General features: G+C 48.1%; 1 long non-coding RNA gene across 1 annotated transcript; it reads right to left on the bottom strand.

Annotated features, from left to right (window-relative positions):
• Positions 1-986: 986 nt before the first annotated feature.
• Positions 987-5,047, bottom strand: LOC140421468 (uncharacterized). Its single transcript, XR_011946802.1, has 2 exons — positions 4,658-5,047; positions 987-3,758 (listed from the first exon to the last, which is right to left on the bottom strand). It is a non-coding gene; the product is annotated as an uncharacterized lncRNA (long non-coding RNA).
• Positions 5,048-8,054: the final 3,007 nt, after the last annotated feature.

The following is an 8,054-nucleotide window of genomic DNA, read 5'->3' as shown; positions in this document are numbered from 1 at the left end:
CATTCAACTTTGTTTTTTATCTTTCAACTTGTAACCCTTTAAAAAAAAAAAATTTAGCGTACGGAATTATTTTTTTCCAATTAAGGGGCAATTTACTGTGGCCAATTCACCTACCCTGCACAGATTTTTGGATTGTGGGGGTGAGACCCACGCAGACACGGGGAGAATGTGCAAACTCCAGACGGACAGTGACCCGGGGCCGGGATCGAACCCGGGTCCTCGGCGTCATGAGGCAGCAGTGCTAACCACTGTGCCATCATGCTGCCCCCAACGTGTTACCTTTTAATGGTTTAAAAATATTTTGAATTTACCATTTAAAGTGATCATTCTGTCAGATAGTTAAATCTTGTATAACCTGATTTAATTGAAAGTTGGGGATTTATTGCAAACAATCTGTACCCATAAGTCAACTTCAAAATGTAAATGTTACCTGGATTTGGTGTCTCGGCGTAAGCCGCACCTGGATTTGGTGTCTCGGCGTAAGTGGGCCCTGGATTTGGTGTCTCGGTGTAAGTGGTCCCTGGATTTGGTGTCTCGGCGTAAGTGGGCCCTGGATTTGGTGTCTCGGTGTAAGTGGTCCCTGGATTTGGTGTCTCGGCGTAAGTGGACCCTGGATTTGCTGTCTCAGTGTGAGTGGTCCCTGGATTTGCTGTGTCAGAGTAAGTGATGTCTGGCTTTGGGGTCCCAGTACAAGTGGGCCCAGCTCTGCTTCCAACCCAGTCTCTCATCTTTCATTAATTTCAATTGAATGGAAACTGACTGCAGGAACCTGTCAACATTTGAAAGAAATTTACAAATGATTTGAGAATTTCTGACAGTTGGGATTTTTCTCTGTTCTGTCCATTCGAGGTGTTTGATAACAGACTTTCTCCTGTGAATATCCAGCTGGAGCTTTGGGCCCTGATCTCTTTCCTTGTTCATCTTGTTGACTTTAACCATTGAATCTTGTGGTTCAGAGACCAGAGAATCAAACTCCCAACAGCAGATTGTCTGTTACTGACTTTATTAACAGTTCTGCAATAATACAGAGAGAGTAGAGTTACTTGTTCTGGGAAACAGAGATAATAGAGATTCAGAGCTCCCATTTCTCAGCTCTGATCTAACAAGCTGCAGCACACTGGTGATACTTATATTTAACTTTTTCACTACATTTGTGATCTGACCCTTTCAAACCCTCACCATAAGGATATCTTTGTTCTGAGTGTGAGTACAAGGCTGTGTTTCTGTCACACACACAGATACCATTTCCTTGGTTCACATTTCCACACAGAGACCAGCTCTTTACACATCCCCTTCCACCCAACTGCAGCAATATGAACAAGGATGTGAGGCACAAAAATATTCACCCACATTTCAGAACAGCAAAGGTTCCACTGGAACAGAAATTCAGTCATTTTCTATTACAGGCAAAATACAGAGCAGTACAGGAGCACACTGACAGTGGAACACAATCTCATCAGTCTGCAGACTCCTGTTAAATACAGAGCAGTACAGGAGCATACTGACACTAACACAGTCTCAATAGTCTGCAGACTCCTGTTAAATACAGAGCAGTACAGGAGCACACTGACAGTGTAACACAGTCTCATCAGTCTGCAGACTCCTGTTAAATACAGAGCAGTACAGGAGCACACTGACAGTGCAACAGAGTCTCATCAGTTTGCAGGCTCCTGTTAAATACAGAGCAGTACAGGAGCACACTGACAGTGTAACACAGTCTCAACAGTCTGCAGACTCCTGTTAAATACAGAGCAGTACAGGAGCACACTGACAGTGTAACACAGTCTCATCAGTCTGCAGACTCCTGTTAAATACAGAGCAGTACAGGAGCACACTGACAGTGTAACACAGTCTCATCAGTCTGCAGGCTCCTGTTAAATACAGAGCAGTACAGGAGCACACTGACAGTGTAACAGAGTCTCATCAGTCTGCAGGCTCCTGTTAAATACAGAGCAGTACAGGAGCACACTGACAGTGTAACACAGTCTCATGAGCGGCATGGTAGCACAGTGGTTAGCACTGCTGCTTCACAACGTCAGTGTCCCAGGTTTGATTCCCGGTTTGGGTCACTGTCTGTGCGGAATCTGCACGTTCTCCCCGTGTCTGTGTGGGCTTCCTCCGGGTGCACTTGCTTCCTCCCACAAGTCCCGAAAGACATGCTGTTCGGTGAATTGGACATTCTGAATTCTCGCTCAGTGTACCTGAGCAGGTGCCGGAATGTGGCGACTCAGGGCTTTTCACAGTAACTTCATTGCAGTGTTAATGTAAGCCTACTTGTGACAATAATAAAGATTATGATTATCATCAGTCTGCAAGATATGGAGAGCTGGGAATTGTCCACAAGAGTGACTGAAGCTGTGAGATCTGAAATAATGTAGGATTAGAAAAGAGAAAAGTGCCCAAAAATGAAGCAGTCCGCAACAGGACATCAATTAATCTCCTCTTACACTGGAGAAAAATGGAACATAACACTGTGTATTTGCTCAACAGCTGACCAAGCTGACATTCATCTAGAATTAAAAAGAAATAGATTTAAAGTACCCAACTCATTTTTTTCCAATTAAGGGTAATTTAGCGTGGCCAGTCCACCTACCCTGCACATCTTTGGTTGTGGGGGTGAGCCCCACGCAGACAGAGAGAGAATGTCTTCATCTAAAATTTCAATAACCTCCAAGATGGGGCTGGAGTTTACTATCAGCAGAAACAAACAATAAAAGTGATGAACAGCAGAATCCCACCCCTGCAATCACATGTAAACTCACTGCTCTCACAATAGGTGCTGTGACTGAGTGAACCCTTTTCACACACAGAGGTGACGAGCCTCTCCCCAACGCAAGTGCGTTGGTGTGTCTGCACCTCACTTGTACTTCTCACATTCATAACAAGAGGTCATTTATCAATGTGAACACGTTGATGTGCAGCGAGGGTGCTTAACCGAGTCAATCCCTTCCCACACACAGGGCAGGTGAATGGCCTCTCCCCAGTGTGAACCCGCTGGTGCCTCAGCAGGGTGGATGACTGAATGAATCTCCTCCCACACACAGAGCAGGTGAATGGCCTTTTTCCAGTGTGAGTCTGCTGGTGCCTGATCAGGGTGGATGACTGAGTGAATCCTTTCCCACACATGGGGCAGGTGAGCGGCCTCGCTCCAGTGTGAGTGTGTTGGTGTTGCATCAGGTTCTTTCTGCTTTTGAAGCTCTTCCCACAGTCAGAACATTCTAAAGGTCTCTTATTGGAGTGAGCACGCTGGTGTGACTGCAGGTGTTGTGACTGAATGAAATCTTTTCCAGACACGGAGCAGGTGAACGGCCTCTCCCGTGTGACTGGGTTGATGAGTTTCGAGATGGGATGGGTAATTGAATCCCTTCCCATAATCCCCACATTTCTCCATGGTGCCGGTGTCCTTTTGCCTCTCCAAGTTCGATGATCAGTTGAAGCCTTGTCCATACACACACCACGTGTATGGTTTCTCCTCCCTGTGAATGGTGTGATTTATGTTCAAGCTCTGTAACTGGTTAAAGCTTTTTCCACAGTCAGTTCACAGAATCACTCACACCCGGGTGTGTGTGTGTGTGGGTCTCGGTGCTTTTTCAGTCACATTGATGTTTGAAATCTTTTCCCAGACAGAAGTCAAACATTTCTCCTTCCACATGCAAAGGCCAATGAGATTCAGGTCCTGATAATCGAGTGACTTTGTTGAATCTTGATGCGATGCTTAGTTTGAATTGCCCGTCTGTAAATCATCCCCTTAGAATATCCTGTAAATGGTGATTACCAAAGTCAAAGACGTAAATCCCCGTCCCGCACACTCTCCCTCCTCCCTGGGCTGAAATCCAAACCTATCTGCACCATTTTGTTCCTCCACTCCCAGTTTTCTCCCTCCCTCTCCTCTGCCTGGGTTCAGTTCTCCAGCTCCTGTCTGCAGTCTGACAATAAAATCAATGGGTCTTATGGTGGAGGGGGGGGGGGGGGAGGGGGGTTGGGGTCTCCTCTTATCCACCGAGTCCAGAGCAAGAGCCCGCACTGCGTGTGTTCCAGCTCACAATGCCCGAGCTGCGATTGACGGCATCTCTAGACCTAGAAGAAGCAGCAGTGGGGCTGGAGGACCGAGCAGGAGCAGCTGGTCCTCCAACCAATCAGAGTGAATGAGGGGCGGGGCTGAGCCCGGATCTCCCTCATTGGCTGAAACTGCATCATGTTGAAAACTGATTTGTCTCAAACTCCAGGAGAAAAGTGAACCTTTCTGTCTGTGTTGGGAGACATCACTCACTCCCTCCAGCCTGCTCCACCATCGAATAAGAACCTGGCTGATCTGACTGTAACACCCACTACACTATGATAATCTATGATAATCTATGACATGCAGTGAGCGGGACTGCCCTGGAGCTCAATTATACTCAAATTCTGATCATGTTCAGGTTCTGATGAACAGAGTGACAATGTTAGAACTTGATGTGATCTTTGATTTGAGTTTTCTGTGTAAATCCAGCCATCCCACCCCCTGTAAAAGGAGTTTGCAGAATCCATCCCTGTCAGTCCAGGAGAGAAATTCACAACATTCTCTCCTCCTGCTGACAGAGAGCACCGCGTATGCGCCCTTAACACGGGCCTCTCACTCCAGATGCGGTCCCGCCGCCTCCGCCGCACAGATACAAACCCGGCACCGGCAGCTTCTTATTCCGGTGTCAGGGCCACATCGGGGACTCAAGGCCCCTCCCCGTCCACCTCTCGGCTCCGCCTCTCCCTCCATTCCGCCATTTCCCTCACCGCCTGTGGATCTGACAAACAAGCGTCTGTCCCTGGACACCGCCTGCACTGCGCATGCTCAACGTCACAATGCCCGGGGAGTGATTGACGGCAGGGCCAGGCCAATAGGAAGAAGGGGCAGGGCCGGAGGACCGAGCAGCAGCGGCTGGTCCTCCCACCAATCGGAGTGAAAGGGGGGCTGGGGGCTCAGCACTGACTGAAGCATGCGCCGTACGAGCCCCAGAGCTGGAAAAGGCGGTCCAGTTGAGGTCATGATGTGGAGATGCCGGCATTGCACTGGGGTGGGCACAGTAAGAAGTCTTACACCAGGTTAAAGTCCAACATGTTTGTATTGAGGTCACAAAGAGTGAGAAGTGAATCGGGGGGGGGGGGGGGGCGGGGATTGTGAACAAAGCAGGAGGTTGGGAGCCAGGGATGAGATGGTGGTGGAGTGGGAATGTCCCTGGGTGGGTATTACTGAGTCCCCTAGGGTAATGGTCTGAGGAGCTAGTGGAATATTCCCGGTTACCAAACAACTACATTCAATTCATAAAACAGTGAAAACTCAAATCAGTAATGGTGACCATGCAGCTATCACTGGTTGTGTTTAAACTGATCTGGTTCACTAATGGCCTTTAAGAAATCTGCCAACCCTACCTGGTCTGACCTACATGTGACTCCAGAGCCACAGCAGTAAATCTGCCCTCTGAAATAGACCAGTAAGCCATTCAGTTCAAGAGCAATTCGGGATCGGCAACAAATAAGGGGGCAGCACGGCAGCATTGTGGATAGCACAATTACTGCACAGCTCCAGGGTCCCAGTTTTGATTCCGGCTTGGGTCACTGTCTGTGTGGAGTCTGCACATCTTCCCGGTGTCTGCGTGGGTTTCCTCCCACAGTCCAAAGATGTGCAGGTTAGATGGATTGGCCATGCTAAAATTGTCCTTAGTGTCAAAAATTGTCCTTAGTGTTGGGTGGGTTTACTGGGTTATAGGGATAGGGTGGAGACGTGGACCTTGAGTAGGGTCTCTTTCCAAGAGCTGGTGCAGACTCGATGGGCCGAATGGCCTCCATCTGCACTGTAAATTTTATGAAAGATAGTGGATTCACCAGGGATTGCCACAGGAATTGTAATTTATGGGAGAGAATTCCAAATGTGTCCCAGATTTTGTGTCAACAAGTGTTTCCTCATTTCACACTGAGTTGTGTGACCTGGCTACAATTTTTAGGCAATGTCCCAAGTCCTTACTCCCCAGTCAGCAGAAATCACTCCCCTCTGTCTTTGATTAAATCATGCTGTAATTTACTAAACACCAGGATGTGGAGATACCGGCGTTGCACTGGGGTGGGCACAGTGAGAAGTCTTACAACACCAGGTTAAAGTCCAACAGATTTGTTTCGAATCACGAGCATTCAGAGCATAGTTCCTTCCTCAGCTGTGCTCCAAAAGCTAGTCATTCTAAATAAACCTGTTGGACTTTAACCTGGTGTTGTAAGACTGCTTACTGTGCCCACCCCAGTGCAACGCCGGCATCTCCACATTTCATAGAATTTACAGTGCCATTCGGCCCATCGAGTCTGCACCGGCTCTTGGAAAGAGCACCCTACCCAAGGTCCACACCTCCACCCTATCCCCATAATCCAGTAACCCCACCCAACATCATGGCCTCAAGATGAGACAAACAAGCGTCTGTCCCTGGGCATGAGCCGCACTGCACATGCTCCACATCACAATGCCCGGCGAGTGATTGACGGTAGCTTTGCACCAATAGGAAGAGGAGGCGGGACTGCAGGACCGAATGACAGCAGCTGGTCCTCCACCCAATTGGAGTGAATGAGGGGCGTGGCTGCTCTCAGATCTCCCTCATTGGCTGAGACTGCATTATTTTGAGTTGTTCCCATTAGCCACGTGCGCACGGGTTCCACGACCTCATTTCCTGTCTGAGAGGGGATGACCAACGGGAAGATTGGGAGGACAGGATGGATTCTGGTCCTTCAGCCAATCAGACTGCGGGCTTTGTGTGAATGAAACTGGGGCTTCACACAGAGTGAAATTTGTTCCTGTGTCAAACCGCTTCAATGGACAAAAATGTCTTATTTCGACTTCAATGGGCTTTTTTTAGAATCCATTGATCCTTCTACAGAACTGTTACAAGGAACAACAAACATTAACTCTGTTTCTCTCATCACAGATGTGGCACAATGGTTAGCACTGCTGCCTCACAGCGCCAGTGACCAGGGTTCAATTCCGGTCTTGGATGACTGTGTGGAGTTTGCACATTCTTCCCGTGTCTGTGTGGTTCCCTCTGGGTGCTCGAGTTTTCTCCCACGAGAATGTGTAGGCTTGGTGGATTGGCTATGCTAAATTGCTCCTTAGTGTCCAAAGGTGAAGTGGGGTTATGGGGAGAGGGTGGGGGAAGTGCACCTGGGTGGGACGCTCTTTTGTAGGGTTGGTGCAAACGCGATGGACCGAATGGCCTCCTGCACTTTAAGGATTCGATGATACTGCCAGACCTGTTGAGTTAATCTCGCATTTTCTGTTTTACTATATATTACACACCTTTTTAATCCACTGATTATATTTATTGAACCACTATACCATCAACCACCAGGAGCAGTGTGTTGATGTTTCAGCAATTTCAGCCTTGAGTGACTGGATAAAGTTTGCACATTTTCCCTGTGTCTGTGTGCGTTCCCTCCGGGTGCTCCAGTTTTCTCCCACCGTCCAAAGAGTTAAGGTCGATTGGCCCCTTAGTGTCCAAATAAAGGTTAGGTGAGTTACTGGGATGGGCTTAAGTAGGGTATTCTTTCTGAGGGCCGGTGCAGGCTAAATGGGCCAAATGGTCTCTTTCTGCACTGTAAATTCTATGATTCTGTTGGATTTTCTCTCCGAGTCTTGGCCCGGTGGGTCTGTCTGGTGGTATTTCCCTGGTACTGTCCATGTGTTTGGATGTTTGGGTATTTTAGGGAGTAGGTAGAACTTCCTTGGTTCTACCTGTTTTCTTTGGTTAATATGTCTGGAGTCTGTGTTCTTCCAGTCTGACTCAATTCTCCTTCCTGTCTCGGGTATATGGGTATAGGTAGCTTGGTGTTGTGATTCGTGTTGTTTGGTTGTCTGTCTGTCTCCAGCAGGTATAGTTGTCTATCGATAATGACTGTGCTGCTACCCTTGCTTCTGATCTTATGAACATATCCGTGTTGGATCCAAGCTCCCGGATTGTCTGTCTTTCTCTCCGGGTAAGATTCTGTTTGTCTCTTGTGTTTCACTGTGACAGGGCAGAGACCCGATTGAAGGGATTCAAACATGG

Source organism: Scyliorhinus torazame, chromosome 5, assembly GCF_047496885.1.
Source record: "Scyliorhinus torazame isolate Kashiwa2021f chromosome 5, sScyTor2.1, whole genome shotgun sequence".
Lineage (NCBI taxonomy): Eukaryota > Metazoa > Chordata > Chondrichthyes > Carcharhiniformes > Scyliorhinidae > Scyliorhinus > Scyliorhinus torazame.
This window is presented reverse-complemented; position numbering and strand designations above follow the sequence as displayed.